The following is a 20,485-nucleotide window of genomic DNA, read 5'->3' on the forward strand; positions in this document are numbered from 1 at the left end:
TGCAGAGCCCCAAGCTACAAAGTCTCTATTGAAGCGGGGCCCCAAGCTAGTCTCTACTGATGCAGGACCCCAAGCTACATGATTCAAAGTTGTGTTGTACTTTGTACTCGCCATCGAAAGCCCATGAAGATTGGAATAGCGTCGACGACGATGTTGGGTATTCTCATTAGTTTTACATTTAACAATGTTTAGTATCGTTTGCGTAGACTATCTGACGGGGCGGGGGGGGGGCAATGCACGTGCGTGCCCCGGGGCCCCCTCGTGGGTTAATCCGGCCGTGCCTACCTCGCACATACTTTAAAGTCATCCATTGGGCTATGTGTAACTGTATGAATATTACACAACGGGGCCCCTGCCGTGAAAGCATCAAGACATTTATATATGCTCATGATGCCCGGTTAGTAAAACACTACAGAAACTCAGTCTAGAGAATAACGAATGAGAATTCAGGTTTGACACGCATGTTTGTGAAACTACGAATCAGCGTGAGAATAGGCACCCTTCAAAATAGACTCATGAGAACAACATCTGTGCGTAACATGTCTGTGAATGTTCTCATTCATCCAGGTCATGGTTATCCAAAGGAGTTGAATCAAGTGCAACTGGACTTGGTGTATATCCGTGAAGACGTTTCGCCTCTCATCCAAGAGGCTTCCTTAGTTCGTGCCTTTCTGACTAGACGAAGCTAGTCTGACTCGCTGGTGATGAGACTCAGAATGTATCCTCTTGGAGTCGTTGTCAGAGCTATAGATGTCCATGGCTCTTTGTGCCCCGATGTTTACCAACGCCCGTCGCTAACAGAGCCATAGATATGAGTGGCTCTTTTGTGTACCGATGTGTGGCCGCACGCGACGTTATCGGAGCTATTGATATGTGTGGCTCTCCTGTGCTCCGATGTCCAGCCTCGCCCGTCGCCTTCGGAGCTTATGGTTTGCATTTGTTTAGCAGCGACGGTCGTTGGGGGTGTTAGTTTCGAATTCATTATTCAGTAGTCATGGGAGTCGTTGGAGCCGTTAGTGACCGACTGTTGTTCTTGGAGACTCGGCTTCTTAAGTCTCCTGGGTAGAGATGAAAGGACGACATGTAAGTGGGAAATAGATGGTGTCGCAGACCCCCTCTCCTCTGTTGAGAGACTTTTTTTCCAGCTTCACATAGACGGCTTCCTTCACCCCTCTTTCAAAGCATCTATCCTCTCTGTCTAAAATGTGTATGTGTGTACCACGATTGGCAGTCATCAAGATACATTTCAATACCTAAATGTGTAGTTAGTTGCTTTGGATAACACGTACGATCCTGTGATACAAAAAACTACTGAGCAACAAATCGGTTGACAGAGTCTCGGACGCATTAAGGACTGCACTTAAATCAGGACAATGAGCTCTCGAGTATTTTCTTTCAACAGTCACGCAAGTCCTACATCTGGGCAGGACATCAAAAATTAATCATTACTCATGCTGTTCCTCTGCACGGAAATCTTTAGTAAAAGGCGAAAGATTTGTACGATCTGCTGAGAAACTTGAGTTTATGGACACTGACAACAAGCAGAAGGGATCACACTACCTGTCATACAAATTTTAATCATGTTTCAACAGTTCACGTTATTGAAACGTTGATGCAATGTAAAGCTGAGTTGCATTTTGAAAACACCTGCAAAATGTACGTCTAAAGTTGAGTAAAAATGTGAGATATAATAGAATCATACACATGGGAATCATCCTAAGATATGCAATGCATCATGGGAGCGGCTGCTAGCCAAAGTCTACAACGTAGGTAAGATGCCAAAGGGGGGGGGGGTTGTATACTGATATTTTGACATGCGTGTGCACATTTATGTAAAACATAAAACATGCCAGACATGTGCATCACATTCTTATGAAAACATGTTTTGGCGTAAAAAAAATCTACCCTTTAAAAACCCGTGGTAGAGAAATGTGTGCTGTGCATCCCAGCCACGTCTAGTCCTTCTGGACTCTAATTTCCAAAAGTGAATGATTATTTCCTCTCCGTCAAAGAACCAGAAAAACAGAACGACAACTCACAATCCGTCTTCGTCGTAGCTCCTTTTTAAATCATTTCCCCAACTACCTCCAAGGCTGGATTACGGACCAGGCATGCCAGGAGAGTGCCCTGGGGCCCAGCACCACGATGGGCACCAAAAGGTCAGGGGTATTGTGTTCGCATATAGTAGGGATCCCCAATCATACCCTACAAGGGATGTGTATTCCACCCCCGCGTCGCGATGTAGGGCCCAAGGTAGTCTCTGTTGATGCGGGCACCCCAAACCACAATCTCGACTGATGCAGGGCCCCAAGCTACAGATGTCTCTGAATGTATGCGGGGGCCCCAAGCTACAGTCTCGACTGATGCAGAGCCCCAAGCTACAAAGTCTCTATTGAAGCGGGGCCCCAAGCTAGTCTCTACTGATGCAGGACCCCAAGCTACATGATTCAAAGTTGTGTTGTACTTTGTACTCGCCATCGAAAGCCCATGAAGATTGGAATAGCGTCGACGACGATGTTGGGTATTCTCATTAGTTTTACATTTAACAATGTTTAGTATCGTTTGCGTAGACTATCTGACGGGGCGGGGGGGGGGGCAATGCACGTGCGTGCCCCGGGGCCCCCTCGTGGGTTAATCCGGCCGTGCCTACCTCGCACATACTTTAAAGTCATCCATTGGGCTATGTGTAACTGTATGAATATTACACAACGGGGCCCCTGCCGTGAAAGCATCAAGACATTTATATATGCTCATGATGCCCGGTTAGTAAAACACTACAGAAACTCAGTCTAGAGAATAACGAATGAGAATTCAGGTTTGACACGCATGTTTGTGAAACTACGAATCAGCGTGAGAATAGGCACCCTTCAAAATAGACTCATGAGAACAACATCTGTGCGTAACATGTCTGTGAATGTTCTCATTCATCCAGGTCATGGTTATCCAAAGGAGTTGAATCAAGTGCAACTGGACTTGGTGTATATCCGTGAAGACGTTTCGCCTCTCATCCAAGAGGCTTCCTTAGTTCGTGCCTTTCTGACTAGACGAAGCTAGTCTGACTCGCTGGTGATGAGACTCAGAATGTATCCTCTTGGAGTCGTTGTCAGAGCTATAGATGTCCATGGCTCTTTGTGCCCCGATGTTTACCAACGCCCGTCGCTAACAGAGCCATAGATATGAGTGGCTCTTTTGTGTACCGATGTGTGGCCGCACGCGACGTTATCGGAGCTATTGATATGTGTGGCTCTCCTGTGCTCCGATGTCCAGCCTCGCCCGTCGCCTTCGGAGCTTATGGTTTGCATTTGTTTAGCAGCGACGGTCGTTGGGGGTGTTAGTTTCGAATTCATTATTCAGTAGTCATGGGAGTCGTTGGAGCCGTTAGTGACCGACTGTTGTTCTTGGAGACTCGGCTTCTTAAGTCTCCTGGGTAGAGATGAAAGGACGACATGTAAGTGGGAAATAGATGGTGTCGCAGACCCCCTCTCCTCTGTTGAGAGACTTTTTTTCCAGCTTCACATAGACGGCTTCCTTCACCCCTCTTTCAAAGCATCTATCCTCTCTGTCTAAAATGTGTATGTGTGTACCACGATTGGCAGTCATCAAGATACATTTCAATACCTAAATGTGTAGTTAGTTGCTTTGGATAACACGTACGATCCTGTGATACAAAAAACTACTGAGCAACAAATCGGTTGACAGAGTCTCGGACGCATTAAGGACTGCACTTAAATCAGGACAATGAGCTCTCGAGTATTTTCTTTCAACAGTCACGCAAGTCCTACATCTGGGCAGGACACCAAAAATTAATCATTACTCATGCTGTTCCTCTGCACGGCAATCTTTAGTAAAAGGCGAAAGATTTGTACGATCTGCTGAGAAACTTGAGTTTATGGACACTGACAACAAGCAGAAGGGATCACACTACCTGTCATACAAATTTTAATCATGGTTCAACAGTTCACGTTATTGAAACGTTGATGCAATGTAAAGCTGAGTTGCATTTTGAAAACACCTGCAAAATGTACGTCTAAAGTTGAGTAAAAATGTGAGATATAATAGAATCATACACATGGGAATCATCCTAAGATATGCAATGCATCATGGGAGCGGCTGCTAGCCAAAGTCTACAACGTAGGTAAGATGCCAAAGGGGGGGGGGGTTGTATACTGATATTTTGACATGCGTGTGCACATTTATGTAAAACATAAAACATGCCAGACATGTGCATCACATTCTTATGAAAACATGTTTTGGCGTAAAAAAAATCTACCCTTTAAAAACCCGTGGTAGAGAAATGTGTGCTGTGCATCCCAGCCACGTCTAGTCCTTCTGGACTCTAATTTCCAAAAGTGAATGATTATTTCCTCTCCGTCAAAGAACCAGAAAAACAGAACGACAACTCACAATCCGTCTTCGTCGTAGCTCCTTTTTAAATCATTTCCCCAACTACCTCCAAGGCTGGATTACGGACCAGGCATGCCAGGAGAGTGCCCTGGGGCCCAGCACCACGATGGGCACCAAAAGGTCAGGGGTATTGTGTTCGCATATAGTAGGGATCCCCAATCATACCCTACAAGGGATGTGTATTCCACCCCCGCGTCGCGATGTAGGGCCCAAGGTAGTCTCTGTTGATGCGGGCACCCCAAACCACAATCTCGACTGATGCAGGGCCCCAAGCTACAGATGTCTCTGAATGTATGCGGGGGCCCCAAGCTACAGTCTCGACTGATGCAGAGCCCCAAGCTACAAAGTCTCTATTGAAGCGGGGCCCCAAGCTAGTCTCTACTGATGCAGGACCCCAAGCTACATGATTCAAAGTTGTGTTGTACTTTGTACTCGCCATCGAAAGCCCATGAAGATTGGAATAGCGTCGACGACGATGTTGGGTATTCTCATTAGTTTTACATTTAACAATGTTTAGTATCGTTTGCGTAGACTATCTGACGGGGCGGGGGGGGGGGGCAATGCACGTGCGTGCCCCGGGGCCCCCTCGTGGGTTAATCCGGCCGTGCCTACCTCGCACATACTTTAAAGTCATCCATTGGGCTATGTGTAACTGTATGAATATTACACAACGGGGCCCCTGCCGTGAAAGCATCAAGACATTTATATATGCTCATGATGCCCGGTTAGTAAAACACTACAGAAACTCAGTCTAGAGAATAACGAATGAGAATTCAGGTTTGACACGCATGTTTGTGAAACTACGAATCAGCGTGAGAATAGGCACCCTTCAAAATAGACTCATGAGAACAACATCTGTGCGTAACATGTCTGTGAATGTTCTCATTCATCCAGGTCATGGTTATCCAAAGGAGTTGAATCAAGTGCAACTGGACTTGGTGTATATCCGTGAAGACGTTTCGCCTCTCATCCAAGAGGCTTCCTTAGTTCGTGCCTTTCTGACTAGACGAAGCTAGTCTGACTCGCTGGTGATGAGACTCAGAATGTATCCTCTTGGAGTCGTTGTCAGAGCTATAGATGTCCATGGCTCTTTGTGCCCCGATGTTTACCAACGCCCGTCGCTAACAGAGCCATAGATATGAGTGGCTCTTTTGTGTACCGATGTGTGGCCGCACGCGACGTTATCGGAGCTATTGATATGTGTGGCTCTCCTGTGCTCCGATGTCCAGCCTCGCCCGTCGCCTTCGGAGCTTATGGTTTGCATTTGTTTAGCAGCGACGGTCGTTGGGGGTGTTAGTTTCGAATTCATTATTCAGTAGTCATGGGAGTCGTTGGAGCCGTTAGTGACCGACTGTTGTTCTTGGAGACTCGGCTTCTTAAGTCTCCTGGGTAGAGATGAAAGGACGACATGTAAGTGGGAAATAGATGGTGTCGCAGACCCCCTCTCCTCTGTTGAGAGACTTTTTTTCCAGCTTCACATAGACGGCTTCCTTCACCCCTCTTTCAAAGCATCTATCCTCTCTGTCTAAAATGTGTATGTGTGTACCACGATTGGCAGTCATCAAGATACATTTCAATACCTAAATGTGTAGTTAGTTGCTTTGGATAACACGTACGATCCTGTGATACAAAAAACTACTGAGCAACAAATCGGTTGACAGAGTCTCGGACGCATTAAGGACTGCACTTAAATCAGGACAATGAGCTCTCGAGTATTTTCTTTCAACAGTCACGCAAGTCCTACATCTGGGCAGGACACCAAAAATTAATCATTACTCAGGCTGTTCCTCTGCACGGAAATCTTTAGTAAAAGGCGAAAGATTTGTACGATCTGCTGAGAAACTTGAGTTTATGGACACTGACAACAAGCAGAAGGGATCACACTACCTGTCATACAAATTTTAATCATGGTTCAACAGTTCACGTTATTGAAACGTTGATGCAATGTAAAGCTGAGTTGCATTTTGAAAACACCTGCAAAATGTACGTCTAAAGTTGAGTAAAAATGTGAGATATAATAGAATCATACACATGGGAATCATCCTAAGATATGCAATGCATCATGGGAGCGGCTGCTAGCCAAAGTCTACAACGTAGGTAAGATGCCAAAGGGAGGAGCTGTATACTGATATTTTGACATGCGTGTGCACATTTATGTAAAACATAAAACATGCCAGACATGTGCATCACATTCTTATGAAAACATGTTTTGGCGTAAAAAAAATCTACCCTTTAAAAACCCGTGGTAGAGAAATGTGTGCTGTGCATCCCAGCCACGTCTAGTCCTTCTGGACTCTAATTTCCAAAAGTGAATGATTATTTCCTCTCCGTCAAAGAACCAGAAAAACAGAACGACAACTCACAATCCGTCTTCGTCGTAGCTCCTTTTTAAATCATTTCCCCAACTACCTCCAAGGCTGGATTACGGACCAGGCATGCCAGGAGAGTGCCCTGGGGCCCAGCACCACGATGGGCACCAAAAGGTCAGGGGTATTGTGTTCGCATATAGTAGGGATCCCCAATCATACCCTACAAGGGATGTGTATTCCACCCCCGCGTCGCGATGTAGGGCCCAAGGTAGTCTCTGTTGATGCGGGCACCCCAAACCACAATCTCGACTGATGCAGGGCCCCAAGCTACAGATGTCTCTGAATGTATGCGGGGGCCCCAAGCTACAGTCTCGACTGATGCAGAGCCCCAAGCTACAAAGTCTCTATTGAAGCGGGGCCCCAAGCTAGTCTCTACTGATGCAGGACCCCAAGCTACATGATTCAAAGTTGTGTTGTACTTTGTACTCGCCATCGAAAGCCCATGAAGATTGGAATAGCGTCGACGACGATGTTGGGTATTCTCATTAGTTTTACATTTAACAATGTTTAGTATCGTTTGCGTAGACTATCTGACGGGGCGGGGGGGGGGGGCAATGCACGTGCGTGCCCCGGGGCCCCCTCGTGGGTTAATCCGGCCGTGCCTACCTCGCACATACTTTAAAGTCATCCATTGGGCTATGTGTAACTGTATGAATATTACACAACGGGGCCCCTGCCGTGAAAGCATCAAGACATTTATATATGCTCATGATGCCCGGTTAGTAAAACACTACAGAAACTCAGTCTAGAGAATAACGAATGAGAATTCAGGTTTGACACGCATGTTTGTGAAACTACGAATCAGCGTGAGAATAGGCACCCTTCAAAATAGACTCATGAGAACAACATCTGTGCGTAACATGTCTGTGAATGTTCTCATTCATCCAGGTCATGGTTATCCAAAGGAGTTGAATCAAGTGCAACTGGACTTGGTGTATATCCGTGAAGACGTTTCGCCTCTCATCCAAGAGGCTTCCTTAGTTCGTGCCTTTCTGACTAGACGAAGCTAGTCTGACTCGCTGGTGATGAGACTCAGAATGTATCCTCTTGGAGTCGTTGTCAGAGCTATAGATGTCCATGGCTCTTTGTGCCCCGATGTTTACCAACGCCCGTCGCTAACAGAGCCATAGATATGAGTGGCTCTTTTGTGTACCGATGTGTGGCCGCACGCGACGTTATCGGAGCTATTGATATGTGTGGCTCTCCTGTGCTCCGATGTCCAGCCTCGCCCGTCGCCTTCGGAGCTTATGGTTTGCATTTGTTTAGCAGCGACGGTCGTTGGGGGTGTTAGTTTCGAATTCATTATTCAGTAGTCATGGGAGTCGTTGGAGCCGTTAGTGACCGACTGTTGTTCTTGGAGACTCGGCTTCTTAAGTCTCCTGGGTAGAGATGAAAGGACGACATGTAAGTGGGAAATAGATGGTGTCGCAGACCCCCTCTCCTCTGTTGAGAGACTTTTTTTCCAGCTTCACATAGACGGCTTCCTTCACCCCTCTTTCAAAGCATCTATCCTCTCTGTCTAAAATGTGTATGTGTGTACCACGATTGGCAGTCATCAAGATACATTTCAATACCTAAATGTGTAGTTAGTTGCTTTGGATAACACGTACGATCCTGTGATACAAAAAACTACTGAGCAACAAATCGGTTGACAGAGTCTCGGACGCATTAAGGACTGCACTTAAATCAGGACAATGAGCTCTCGAGTATTTTCTTTCAACAGTCACGCAAGTCCTACATCTGGGCAGGACACCAAAAATTAATCATTACTCATGCTGTTCCTCTGCACGGAAATCTTTAGTAAAAGGCGAAAGATTTGTACGATCTGCTGAGAAACTTGAGTTTATGGACACTGACAACAAGCAGAAGGGATCAAACTACCTGTCATACAAATTTTAATCATGTTTCAACAGTTCACGTTATTGAAACGTTGATGCAATGTAAAGCTGAGTTGCATTTTGAAAACACCTGCAAAATGTACGTCTAAAGTTGAGTAAAAATGTGAGATATAATAGAATCATACACATGGGAATCATCCTAAGATATGCAATGCATCATGGGAGCGGCTGCTAGCCAAAGTCTACAACGTAGGTAAGATGCCAAAGGGAGGAGCTGTATACTGATATTTTGACATGCGTGTGCACATTTATGTAAAACATAAAACATGCCAGACATGTGCATCACATTCTTATGAAAACATGTTTTGGCGTAAAAAAAATCTACCCTTTAAAAACCCGTGGTAGAGAAATGTGTGCTGTGCATCCCAGCCACGTCTAGTCCTTCTGGACTCTAATTTCCAAAAGTGAATGATTATTTCCTCTCCGTCAAAGAACCAGAAAAACAGAACGACAACTCACAATCCGTCTTCGTCGTAGCTCCTTTTCATACCATGTCACCGCTTACCAAAAGGGGTATTGTGTTCCCATATAGTACGGCTCCCCAGTCACACCCTACAAGGGACGTGTATTCCAACCTCGCGTTGCAATGTAGGGCTCAAGACAGTCTCTGTTGATGTAGGCACCCCAAGCTACAGTCTCTGCTGATGCAGAGCCTCATGCTACGTGATTCAAAATTGAGTATCGTCTACTCCTTCTGGACTCTAATTTCCAAAAGTGAATGTCCTCTCCATCAACGAACCAGAAAAACAGGACGACAACTCACAATCCGTCTTGGTCGTAGCCCTTTTTTATACCATTTCACCGTCTACCTCGCACATACTTTAAAGTCATCCATTGGGCTATGTGTAACTGTATGAATATTACACAACGGGGCCCCTGCCGTGAAAGCATCAAGACATTTATATATGCTCATGATGCCCGGTTAGTAAAACACTACAGAAACTCAGTCTAGAGAATAACGAATGAGAATTAAGGTTTGACACGCATGTTTGTGAAACTACGAACCAGCGTGAGATTAGGCACATTTAAAATAGACTTATAAAAGTAACGTCTGTGCGTACCACGACTTACAGTCATCAGTATACTTTTGAAAACCTAAATTTGTAGTTAGTCACTTTGGTTAACCCCGTAAGATACTGTGATACAGATGGTGCAGGCCATGACGAACTCCTTGACGTCCCTCCTCATAGTGGGCCACCAGAACCGTCGAGCTATGAAAGTGAAAGTGCGGTGGACTCCAGGGTGGCAAGCGAGCTGACTGGTGTGGCCCCATTTGAGGACCCGAGACCTCACTGAGTCCGGAACAAACAGTCGGCGAGGCGGCACGTTGCTCGGGGCTGGACTGGAGCGCAAGGCGCGCTTGACCACCGTTTCAAGGCCCCAGGTCACCACGCCAACGACCTTGGTCTCAGGGAGGACGGGACTTGGTTCCACCGTTACAGGTTCCTTAAGGTGTTGACGAGACAGAGCATCTGCCTTGGTGTTGCGGGAGCCAGGACGATAAGTCAGTGTGAGGTCGAACCGACTGAGGAAGCTGGCCCACCGTGCCTGCCGACCATTGAGACGTTTGGTTGCCCGGATGAACGTCAGGTTCTTATGATCAGTCCAGATGGTAAATGGATGCTCTGCCCCCTCCAGCCAATGGCGCCATTCCTCAAGTGCAGCCACTACAGCGAGAAGCTCCCGATTACCAACATCGTAGTTCTCCTCGGCGGGAAGGAACCGGCGGGAGAAGAACGCGCAAGGATGAACCTTCTGGTCGGCCTCTGATCGTTGGGAGAGCACAGCCCCCAATCCGGTGTCCGAAGCGTCCACCTCAACTATGAACTGCCTCTTGGGATCGGGATGGAGTAGGACGGGGGCACTGGTGAACCTCTCCTTGAGCGACAGAAATGCAGAGCGAGCAGCTGGGGACCAGACGAACGGCTGAGAGGGGGAGGTTAGACGGGTGAGGGGTTCTGCTACAGAGCTGTAGTTTCGGACGAACCTCCTGTAAAAGTTCGCGAACCCGAGGAAGCTCTGCAGTTCCTTACGTGACTTAGGATCCGGCCATTCCACCACCGCTTTGATCTTGCGAGGATCAGCTCGAGTCTTGCCTCCCTCCACGATAAAACCTAAGTAGTCCACTGACTCAGAATGGAACAGGCATTTCTCAGCCTTGACGAACAGCCGGTTACGAAGGAGGCGTTCGAGAACCTGCCGCACGTGCTGGACATGCTCCTCGAGGGACCTGGAGAAGATGAGGATGTCATCAAGGTAGACGACAACGAATTGGTCGAGCATGTCGCGAAGGATGTCATTCATGAGTGCCTGGAACACCGCCGGGGCGTTGGTGAGGCCGAACGGCATTACCAGGTACTCATAATGACCACGGGGAGTCTTAAAGGCTGTCTTCCACTCGTCCCCTTTCCGGATCCGAACGAGATGGTAGGCGTTCCGGAGATCCAGCTTAGTGAAGACAGTCGCCTGGGTCAGGGGTTCGAGGGTGGAGCTCATCAGAGGCAGGGGGTATTTATTCTTGATGGTGATGTCGTTGAGTTGGCGATAATCAATGCAGGGTCGGAGACCACCATCCTTCTTCTTAACGAAAAAGAAACCAGCTGCCACCTGGGAGGATGAGGGTCGGATGAGCCCTGCCGCCAACGATTCTGAAATGTAATCGTCCATAGCAGCCTTCTCGGGGATGGAAAGGCTGTAAAGACGACTGCTAGGGAGAGAGGCCCCAGGACGGAGGTTGATAGCACAATCATATGGCCGATGCGGAGGGAGAGACTGAGCCCGCGTCTTGCTGAAGACCTCCCCGAGATCATGATACTCGGGAGGAACAGAGGAAAGATCGGGAGGAGGGGCAATCGGAACAGTCTGGACTGCTGGACCAGGTGCGGCCTGAAGACACCGGGCGTGACAGGAGGAGCTCCACTCCAAAATGTTACCAGACGACCAAGCAATGTGTGGCTCATGCTGAGCCAACCAGGGACGCCCCAAGATCACAGGAACTAAGGGAGACTGGATGACGAAGAACTGAAGGCTCTCCACATGGTTTCCAGCAATAGTGAGAGACACGGGACAGGACTGTCGGGTAACACTGGCCAGGCGGCGCTCATCCAGAGCAAAGGCCTCTATTGGCCTCTCCAATTCCTCACATGGAATGTTAGCTTGAGCAGCAAACGTAGAGTCCAAGAAACACCCATCAGCTCCCGAATCGATGAGTGCGCCTACAGTGAGCCGCTGGTCTGCCCAAGCCAGGGTAACGCTCACAAGATGGTTAGCCGGAGCAGGATGGCGGGAACAGGAAAGACGGCTCACTAGGATCTCCCGGGGTCCCAGTGAGCCTAATCTTTTGGCCGCGTAGGACACTCGCTGATCCGGTGTCCCTTAAGACCGCAGTAAAGACAGAGACCTGCCTTGAACCGGGCCTCACGTTCAGCGGGAGTCAGTCGTGTACGCCCAAGCTGCATAGGTTCCTCCTCTGTCACTGTCTGGGAGGAGGAGAGGCTTGCCACAGGGGAAGTGGAGTGCGACGAAGAAGAGCCCCCTTCGGAAGCTCTGGATGGCTGAGAGGTAGAAACGGTTCCCCGTAGACCTCGCTCGCGCCTTCTCTCGCGGAGACGTCCATCGATGCGGATGGCAAGGCTGATAAGGTCGTCGAGAGAGGTAGGATCCTCCCGGGTGGCTAGCTGATCCTTGACGGCATCGCTGAGGCCCCTACGGAAGGTTACCCGAAGTGACTGGTCGTTCCAGCCACTCTCAGCCGCAGCCAGCCTGAACTCGACTGAGTAGTCAGTGACACTGCCACTGCCCTGCTGGATCCTGCTCAATCGGACACCCGGATCCTGACCTTACACTGGATGATGGAATACCTTCCGAAGCTCAGCCACAAAGTCATCGTAGGAAGAGCAGAAACTGGCCCCCATGGACCAGGAAGCAGTGGCCCACTGAGCAGCGCGGCCAGTCAGCAGGTTAGTCACGTAAGCAACTTTTGCAGCATCTGTGGTGAACCCCCTGGAATGGTGGGCGAAGACAAGCTCACACTGCATGATGAACGTGGCACAGGTCTCAAAGTTGCCATCAAAAGGCCTGGGATTGGAGATACTGGGCTCCCGGAAATCCGAAACATAAACGGTAGGATTGTCTAAGGCAACGGCTGCGGGCACTGCTGGAGGAGGGGCGGCCGGAACTGGTGGGACAGCTGGCTGGATGGTGATAGCCGCTGTGAGAGTTTGCAACTGCTTAAGAACCTCCTCTTGTTGGCTCGCGAGCGCCGCTTGCTGGGCCGAAAGAGAATCCACCGAAGCCTGGAGGGGTTGCACCTGAGCCCGGAGGCCCTGCATGGCAACAGCGGCCTCTTGTAGTTGCTGGCCGTGGGAGGCTGTAAGCTGAATCTGCTTATAGAGAGCAGCCTGGACAGGATTGGCGTCTGGGTTGTCTGGGTTCATAGTGAAGGCGAGTTCGTACTGTTAAGGTTTGTAGAACGAACCCAATAGCGACAACACAAGACAAAGTAAAGCACCAACCTGGCAGGACTCGTAGAGGAGAGCCGGCCGGGCCTGGACAGAAGGGGGAGGCGCTTCAGGCGGAACTTGAGAATAGCTTCTTAAAAATGGGAAAACGTAAACTGCCCCCTTAATCCGAAAAGGAAAAAAAGTAAACTGCTCCTTTAAAGTCCGAAAGGGAAAAAACGTAAACTGCTCCTTTAAAGTCCGAAAGGGAAAAAAACACAAACTGCTCCTTTAAAGTCCGAAAGGGGAAAAAACACAAACTGCTCCTTTAAGGTAGAAGTCCAACCGAGTAATAAGATCCACAGTGAGAGGGGAGAAATTAGAATATCAAAAACTTGATCTCAACTAGAAAATCACGATGGGAAAATCCAATGGGGAAAACACAAAGAGAGTTCTTCTCCGAACAAGCTCTCAAGGAGAACTGACACAAGGGAATAATCAAACAAGCAAAAACACGGAGAATACTACAATCTGTACTCCACCGGGAGACACAGAAATGTCACAAAACTCGAGACGAAGAATTTACTCACGGGACTGTTCAGGACGAACTCGCGACGAGTTCTGGAAAGCAAACAAACTTATACTAGAGTGGTAAACGAGTAGGCAGGCTGCAGGTGTTTCAGACGCGCCCCTCCCCCGCTCTCATTGCTGGTTGCCAGGTTGGTCAACAGACCGAGCCCTAACACTTATAACGCTACTTTTTGGAAAGATTTTGCTCAATACATTCATTGTAACATTCTGTCCAATTTTCATTACTCTACAAGGATGTGCTGTTTGGTTTCTATGATGTATGCATTTCAGAACAAAAACAATATTATTTTGTAAATTTTTCCATTATTCTAGCAAAATTTCACATTCACAAAAGTAAATGTTCTAACAGAAAATCTTTATTCAGTTTTTTTTAGAAATGAAGTGCAACAACACATACAAACTACTCAGCACTCTGCAAACCCCAAAGCCGTAAAAACTATTGACGTGTGTAAACTATATAATTGTCTGAACTGCTGAACCGCTCTTTATTTTATTTCTATTTTGTTCTTTTTTTTATTCCTTTTTCTTTCATCTTATATTTTATTTACCTCATAACCCCTGGCATATATATCTGTATATGTTGGTGTTGATTGATTGATGTCATTTAATCTTCAAATTTATAAATAAAATTTGTTGAAAATATTATTATTATTATGTCGTTTATTCTTCCATACAAAATCACAAAGCAAGCAACATGGTGCTGCTCCAACAAACCTCGTTCTCGCTCCGCCCTGTCAACCCAAAAACCCTTTCTTAAAGGGCCCGTGTCTACCCAACATAGAACGTCAATCAGTTATGGTAAATTGTGCCCATATAGTCCGCTACATACGTCCCCCCAGAATTCACCATAATAAAAAAAAGTCAATGTGGAGGGGGGCGGATGGCCCGGGGTGCTTACAGGAGGGGCCTTAAGGACCCTGCGGCGGCGTGGGGTAGGCCGAGTGATAGAGGAACCTTAGGGGCCTTGTTGGGGGGTGGGGGCAGAGTAGGAGGGCGCCCCCGCCGTGGAGCTGGGCAAGTTCGTGAGGACCGGGAACTCAGCGAGAAGCCGGAGAAAATCGTCTGCAGCGGAGAGCATGCTAGACAGTCTGATGGAATCCGCTCCGCTGAGGGTACACCCATATGAGTAGAAAGTGACAGCGTCAATCAAGCGATGGTTGTTGACATCCACCTGCAGCCCATAGGCGCATAGGAAATCCACGCCGAGGAGAGGGACGGCCAGTTTTGCCGTGACAAAGTCGCAACCGAACCGCTGTCCTCCGAAATACAGCTCCACGTACCTAGTGCCATAAGTGCGGATGGGGCTGCCGTTAGCGGCTTCCATGGGGGGGGGGGCATATTCGCAGGACAGGATGTCCATTCCTGATGCGGGCAGAACGCTCCTCCGCGCGCCCGTGTCGCACAGGAACCGCCCGGAAATGGTGTCTTTGATGAAGAGCAGCCTGCCAGTTCAGCCGACGAACGTGGCCCCGGCGTTTCCCGCCGAGCTGAAACTACATGGAGATTGGCACCACTTGGCCTTGGGTCCAAACTTTGCGTGGTAAAAACACAGGCTGTGGTCCTGCCGCCGTTGAGGAGCTGCTGCTGCGGCGGTGGCGACTGTTGTGTCACCAGGCGGTGGTGGAAATGTTTGGGCGGGAAAAAGCACGGCCGCGTAGTGTTGTTGACCAGCCAGGAAAATTTGATCAGCCTCCTCGGCCAGAGCACGACAATCAGTGATGGCGGTGTTGGCTATTGCAGCCTGTACCTGAGGAGGCAGCTGTCACAGAAACAGTTGGACGAAGAGGAAGACGGGTTTGTGCTCTCCCAGGAGATCCAGCATCCTGTCCATGAGTTCAGACGGCTTACTGTCACCGAGGCCTTGTAGAGCGAAAAGCCGGCTGGCCCGCTCTGCGTCAGAAAGTTCAAAAGTTTTCAACAGGTGAGCCTTGAGTGTCTCGTATTTATCCTGCTGCGGAGGATTTTTGAGGCGACTCACCACTCTGGTTGCTGTTGAACTGCCGAAAGCCGACACCACAATCCAAGTTATAACACAAAATAACAAATATGCATATTAAATGATTTTACAGAAATGGCTCTAACAGGGTCCCTCAAGACTTCTACTACTACTACTTTCGGCGGATCCTCCGTTTCCATTTCTTTCTGTCTTCTGCGTCTTCCTCTTGTCACATCTGCATGTCTTCCCTCACCACATCTATAAACCTCCTCTTTGGCCTTCCTCTTTTCCTCTTCCCTGGCAGTTCCATATTCAGCACCCTTCTCCCAATATACCCAGTTTCTCTCCTCCACACATGTCCAGACCATCTCAATCTCGCCCCTCTTGATGAAATATTGCCCCTGATAGGTTTTACATGATGCCTGAAGGGGGGAGGGCAAACATTTTATGATATTGTTGTTGGAATGTTATGCTTGCCCACAAAATCAGACTTGATGATGCAATCATAAAAATCTGGCTGTTAGACGAAGTTAAGGTGATTAGATTTATATCTAAAATACTGATTTTTTTAATAAGTTGTTGAAAAGGTTATATAACATGACCCAGTGTTGTAGTCGAGTCACTAAACCTCGAGTCCGAGTCAAGTCTCGAGTCCCCAGTGTTCGAGTCCGAGTCCGATTCCCCAAAGAAGAGTCCGAGTCGAGTCCACGTCAAGTCCCCATTCCGAGTTCGAGTAATCAAGGTTGAGTCTGAGTCGAGTTCCAAGATGGGCTCCAGTGCTCCAATCTGGCACCGTAAAAAAGCTATTGGGTGATCAATGTTACAGTATTAATGTAGCTATCAATATCTTATGCCAAATTATTAGGGCCTACTACAAAAAAACCCCAAAAAAGTCTTTATCAATTAACAAGTCCGAGTCCTCATCTCCAACTTCCGAGTCCGAATGCAGTCAATGCTCGAGTCCAAGTCCAAGTCATCAGTGCTCAAGTCCAAGTCAAGTCTCGAGTCCTGAAAATCAGCACTCGAGTGTACTACAACACTGACTAGTAAAAATAAAATCCACTTTCATTTGACTTTGTCTTTAAAGATAAAAAAACATTCATTTTCATACGTTTCGAGTCAGTGCAAACATCGCAACGATTCCAGAATATCACTAAAAATAATTTTGTCTGTTCAATTTGAACATTGGTAGACCATGATTGGAGACTGAAAAGGGGAACATTGCATTGATGAACAAAATAGGGTCAAATATGATTTGACTATGATATGACTTTTTGACAGGTAATGAAAATGTATTGTCTACTGTACAAAGTATTTGTGAAGTTTTTCCCGGGTAAAAAAAAAAAGTTTTCCACATGTGGGAAAAAGGTATGTGATGTGACGTCAGACCTCTGACTCAGGCCATTATCCAAAGGAGTTGAATCAAGTGCAACTGGACTTGGTATATATCCGTGAAGACGTTTCGCCTCTCATCCAAGAGGCTTCCTCAGTTCGTGCCTTTCTGACTAGACCAAGCTAGTCTGACTGGCTGGTGATGAGACTCAGTATTTATCCTCTAGGAGTCGTTGTCAGAGCTATTGATATGCGTGGCTCTTTGTGGTCAGATCCTCTTGGATGAGAGGCGAAACGTCTTCACTGATATATACCAAGTCCTGCTGCACTTGATTCAACTCCTTTGGATAACCATGACCTGGATGAATGAGAACATTCACAGACACGACTCAGGCCCTTGGCTCTCACAGTTTCTCTTTTTGACCACCAGATGGTGATGACGTGGTACTTTATCGATGGGGATTGGGTTTTGTTTTTGGGGATTTTGAAAAGCAACGTTTATTTTTCCCTTAAACAGGGGTCGGATACCTTTACTATGAAAAGAGCAAACTTTAGCCGCCCCCCCCCCCAAAAAATCTGTCTTGAACTGCAAAACATATTTGAGCTTTATAATGAAGGTATTACAGCGTATTAAGGCAGCTGCTTTGGTTTGAATCCAGCCAGGGCCCCTTTGCTGTACGTTATCCCCTCTCTCTTGACTATCCCAGTCAAATAAAAGTGTAAAATGCCAAAAAAACAATCGAATAAAATACCCTTTTTTGTGATTTTATTTTTCAACAAGTCATTGGGCGGCAGGCGGGGAGACACCACTACTGCTTCTAATAATAATGATGATAATAATAATGCCCAATGACTGCTGGAATGGGCTCCAGCATCCCCGCGACCCTGAGAGCAGGGTATGCGGTTAAGACGGATGGATGGATGGATGGCTTTTTATAATAAGTCACTGATGAAAAGACGAAGGCGGAGATGAAGGCGGTAGAGTTGAAGATGCTAAAATTTTCGTTGTGAGTGAGGAAAAGGGACAGGATTAGGAACGAAATTAGAGGGGCAGCTCACGTTGGAAGGTTTGGAGATAGATGTTGCAGATTTTGTGTTCCTGCTATTACGATTATCATCATCATTATTATTATTCCATTCCATTATCCAAACCGCTTACCCTGCTTTCAGGGTCAAGGGGATGCTGGAGCCTATCCCAGCGGTCATTGGGTACTATTATTATCATTATTATTAGTAGTAGTGGTGGGGATAATAATTTAGGCCTGGGATTCTTGAAGCCTGTGTTGAGGGTCACAAGAAAAAAATGCACTCCTCAGAAATGCCAAGTAAAAGATTATATACGATCTAAAGAGAAACATGAGTTCATAAGCATTGGAAAAGAAGCGGAAGGGATCACCTTGGGTCGAACAGTTTTCACTGACGTCTCAAAGGTGAAAATTGACGGGGAAAATGTGTACTTTCGAAGATGCTTGTCTGGGAAACACGAACTATTACGAGAACAAGTACCTTTATAAACTACAATCGAAACATGCGCATTACGGCTAGCAGACATTAAAATAAGCGAGTTTCTATATGTTGCGAAAATTAATCACTTTCCATAACAATTCACTTTCATTTTTAACAAAAACTAATCTATAAGATGTTAAGCTACGTTTTAATAATATATATCGAGACCTCTAAATAACTGATTAACTTATTCTTGAACAATAGATGTGACCCCACCGTAAGGCGGGGCATCAAAAATTAATTGATACTCATAATGTTTCTCTCCACGGAAATCTTTAGTAAAAGGCGAAAGATTTATACGATCTGAAGAGAAACAAGAGCGTACTGTAGAACTGGGGATGACGCACGGACCAGATTCTCCGCCTTACGACTATACCTGACGGCTTAATAATCACTTTTTTTAACAACTATTTTGAATTTAAATTATACTGTTTGAATAACTTCAGAACATAACGTCAATGCCGAATATTGTGGTGGTCTAATTATATTATTTGTAAATTCCTTTACTCTGACGCTTTGCATTCTGGGAAGGGTGCTAATATCTTATTGATCGTCTCTACTATTAAAAGTTTAGCCCTCTCACCGTGGTGAACTGGATCTATTGGATGTTATATTGTAGTCATAGATGAGTTGAAAGCAAAACACAAGCGCTTGACTTTACTAGTTTGCTTTTTAAGCTTCGTATAATTCAAGGTTCACGCATGAGCAGAGTAAACTGTCTTTGGTCTGAATAACTCCTCCTAACAGTGCATAAGGGACTGATCCGTGTACGGACTACCAACTATTTTTCATCCATGTTTTATACCGTATAATTGTCGCTGCGTTTTCTATCCTGATTAATTTTGCGTTTCCTAGTCAGCCTATTGTTTACACAAAGCGTCGTGTGCGTGCACATGATTACCCTTTACGGAGACGTTACGACTGCACCTGCGTAGTGTGGCAGAGCCTCGCAGATGGTCATGGATACATCTAATAATGCATTACATTGGACAGGTTGCAAACCTTCGTCTCTTGCAGAGATGCAGATATAACTTAAATCTATGTTTTTCGTGGACACAAAAACATGGACACATTTGTACAGGCAATAATTAAAAGAGTGCCAACTTTACATGGATTAATTAGATAACAGAGCGTTTAGTCTGAGAACAAAACCACCCGTGAAGTGCCTTTGCAGGTCGTCCTCATGCAGTCCGCAGGAAGGTTGGCTGGTTGTATTATATCTAACATTACAGTCAGTCTTACAACTGCCTCTAATTCAAATCCACGGAGAGTTGGCCGTAACGGCGAGTTATAACTAATGTTAAACAAACTACTGTCTACTTAACAAGCTTAAAACTAAAGATGATTTTATATTTAATCAATGACAAAGTCAAACTAATCAGCCTGTTCATGAAACAGGTTCGAAAAATACTGCACACATTAAGTTTGGTCTACAAAACACTGGTACTCAGATTAAACTAAAATAAATATATATACAGTGCCTCGCAAAAGTATTCAACCCAGTCATCACTCATTTCTGGATTAGAAAAGATATTCACACATCTGTTCCTGAACAATATTATTTTTGTGAACCCATAAGCTCTAACAGCATGTTCCCAAAGCCAAAATAAGTTATGTTTCGCTGACTTTTTATTAATGAATTAAAAACTAAAATATAGTGTTCGCATAAGTATTCAACCCCTTTGTGCTCTGAAAGCTCCAAGTTTACACAAATGAAAAATTATTCCTAAAACAAACTCAGGCAAACAGAATTGGATATAATTAATGGGAACCTGTAAAATATCAAAGTAACGGTCTCGTTTATGGGTATATAAAGCACTCTGTGTAAAGTTCATTAGCCGGGCGTGAACTCCATCAGAAAATGAAGACAGAGCAGCATAATACTGAAGTAAGAGACAAAGTGATTAAAATGCAGAAGGCGGGAAAGGGATACAAAACAATATCCAAGTCTTTGGATGTCCCACAAAATACTATTGGATCCATTGTCAGTAAGTCGAAGCTGTATCACAC

At 46.3% G+C, this 20,485-nt stretch overlaps 5 non-coding genes across 5 annotated transcripts; all 5 read right to left on the reverse strand.

Annotated features, from left to right (window-relative positions):
* Positions 1-1,410: 1,410 nt before the first annotated feature.
* LOC130108602 (U5 spliceosomal RNA) lies at positions 1,411-1,524 on the reverse strand. The gene has a single exon (XR_008809913.1). It is a non-coding gene; the product is annotated as a U5 spliceosomal RNA (small nuclear RNA).
* Positions 1,525-3,775: 2,251 nt separating this feature from the next.
* Positions 3,776-3,889, reverse strand: LOC130108611 (U5 spliceosomal RNA). Its single transcript, XR_008809922.1, has one exon. It is a non-coding gene; the product is annotated as a U5 spliceosomal RNA (small nuclear RNA).
* Positions 3,890-6,141: 2,252 nt separating this feature from the next.
* LOC130108599 (U5 spliceosomal RNA) lies at positions 6,142-6,255 on the reverse strand. The gene has a single exon (XR_008809910.1). It is a non-coding gene; the product is annotated as a U5 spliceosomal RNA (small nuclear RNA).
* Positions 6,256-8,504: 2,249 nt separating this feature from the next.
* On the reverse strand, positions 8,505-8,618 carry LOC130108598 (U5 spliceosomal RNA). The gene has a single exon (XR_008809909.1). It is a non-coding gene; the product is annotated as a U5 spliceosomal RNA (small nuclear RNA).
* A 10,066-nt stretch (positions 8,619-18,684) lies between these two features.
* LOC130108597 (U5 spliceosomal RNA) lies at positions 18,685-18,798 on the reverse strand. The gene has a single exon (XR_008809908.1). It is a non-coding gene; the product is annotated as a U5 spliceosomal RNA (small nuclear RNA).
* Positions 18,799-20,485: the final 1,687 nt, after the last annotated feature.

This window comes from Lampris incognitus, chromosome 2 (assembly GCF_029633865.1).
Source record: "Lampris incognitus isolate fLamInc1 chromosome 2, fLamInc1.hap2, whole genome shotgun sequence".
NCBI classification, from domain to species: domain Eukaryota; kingdom Metazoa; phylum Chordata; class Actinopteri; order Lampriformes; family Lampridae; genus Lampris; species Lampris incognitus.